The sequence below is a fragment of the Sinocyclocheilus anshuiensis genome, unplaced genomic scaffold, assembly GCF_001515605.1.
Source record: "Sinocyclocheilus anshuiensis isolate Anshui unplaced genomic scaffold, SAMN03320099.WGS_v1.1 scaffold2159, whole genome shotgun sequence".
Lineage (NCBI taxonomy): Eukaryota > Metazoa > Chordata > Actinopteri > Cypriniformes > Cyprinidae > Sinocyclocheilus > Sinocyclocheilus anshuiensis.
Genome location: NW_015538039.1, coordinates 38,436 through 40,419, shown reverse-complemented (window position 1 = coordinate 40,419; position 1,984 = coordinate 38,436). Strand labels below are relative to the sequence as shown.

At 45.6% G+C, this 1,984-nt stretch overlaps 1 pseudogene; it reads right to left on the bottom strand.

The window, feature by feature from the left end:
- Positions 1–1,984, bottom strand: part of LOC107681519 (protein NLRC3-like) — a 7,429-nt pseudogene that overhangs the window by 484 nt on the left and 4,961 nt on the right.

The window sequence follows — 1,984 nt, the reverse complement described above, 5'->3', positions numbered from 1 at the left end:
TGACACTGCTATATAAGCCCATCCACTCCATTCAACCTCCCAGTAACAGCGTCGCGTCAGACTCTCTTGACACAGAACTTGATACCATGCATCAAATCGCTCTGGATGATCAGGATATGGCTGTTTCTCTGTCACATGTGTGATCTTCCTGTTCTCTTCAGACAGCATGAGATATGAGTTTATGGTGTTTAGATCCAGAGTGAGATCACAGGCATCTGAAAATAAGAAGACAGAAACATTTCTAACAACAAAACAACACTCAAAAGTATGTGTGTGTGTTTGTACACCTACACTTTCTTAATCCTGCTGTCATCATGAACTGTCCTCCATGATCCACACTATAAACACACAAATACATATTAATACAGATACACATGCATCATGTACACAAAGATCAATGTATTATACTTCCAAACATACTTGAGTATCTGTAGTTTATAGTTTGGATTCTTCAGTTTGTGGTTGAGCAGCTGGACTCCTGATGGTCCTGGGTGATTGTAGCTCAGATCCAGCTCTCTCAGGTGTGAGGGGTTTGAACTCAGAGCTGAAGACAAATAACCACAGCCTTCCTCTGTCACCATACAGCCAGACAACCTACAGACACACATAGTGAAGATGGCATGTGAAGAGAAGTTTGTTGTCCATATTTGGCTAATTAAAAACAGTCTATATTTCGAATAAAGGAAATCAGGCTCAACAACTTAATAGAGATGTAGACAGAGATTAACTTGCTGTTCCAGCTTGATTTCAAAAATTAAATTGGGCAGGAAGAGGGATTTTTAATGAAGTAACAAAAACGTCTCGGTTACGTATTTAACCCTCGTTTCCTGAAGGAGGGAACAGAGAAGTCACGTCGGTGACCGACGAATTGGGATCTCGCTTAAAGAGACAAATCTACTTCAAGTGTAAACTAAACGAGTCAATGCACATTGGCATGCGATGATTGCATCCAGCTGCCGCTGATGCAACGCGTACCAGGTTTTCGCTGAGGAGCCGAGCCAGTTACCCAGTCGCTCAGCGGTGGTACAGCAGCCGTGGCGACGTGACGTGACGTCTCCATTCCCTCCTTCAGGGAATGAGGGTTACATACGTAACTGAGACGTTCTCTTTAATTCGGTTACTCTCAACGTCACGTTGGTGACCGACGATTTAACAATGAGAGTAAAAAATTATTGGGAATTTGGGAGTGCTTATTTTAGTATTATGTTTTGTTTTGAAACGTCTCGGTTATGTATGTAACCCTCATTCCCTGAAGGAGGGAACAGAGGCGTCACGTCATTGACTGACGAATTGGGATCTCGTTTAGAGAGACCAATCCACTTTGAGTGTAAACTAAACGAGCCAATGCACATTGGCATGCAATGATTGCATCCAGCTGCTGCTGATCACAGCGTGAGCATAAAAAGCCAGCCGGTGCAATGCATACCAGGTTTTCGCTGAGCCGAGCCGGCAACCCGGCCGCTCAGCAGTGGTACAGCAGTTGTGGCGACGGGACTGGAGATCTCCGTTCCCTCCTTCAAGGAACAGGGGTTATATACGTAACCGAGACGTTGCTTTTCAGTCGGTCACTCTCGACGTCACATCGGTGACTGACGAATTGGGATCCCTACCAAATCGCCATGGATGCTGCCCCTTCCAGTGTCCTGTGCGAGCCTCCTGCACCCCTTTTTGGTGTAGGCCGGGGCTCGCAACAAGAAGACCAGTCACTGTTGTCGTAGCACTACCCTCTCAGTGAGATTGGATAACACTGGGAAAACGTACCCGTACCACTTGGAACAGGAACGTTGCAGAAGCCCCATCCTTCCCAAAGCAGGTTTCGGAAGCACTTACACATATGAACAACCAATTAGGTGCATATGGAAGATTAGAGGTGATTATAACCCACTTGGAAATGGCAGAAGTCTGCCGGGGAAACACGTGCTCTGAGGCTATACCATGGACTTTACACATATGGGATCCACTTAGGTCTCTACATATGGAACCA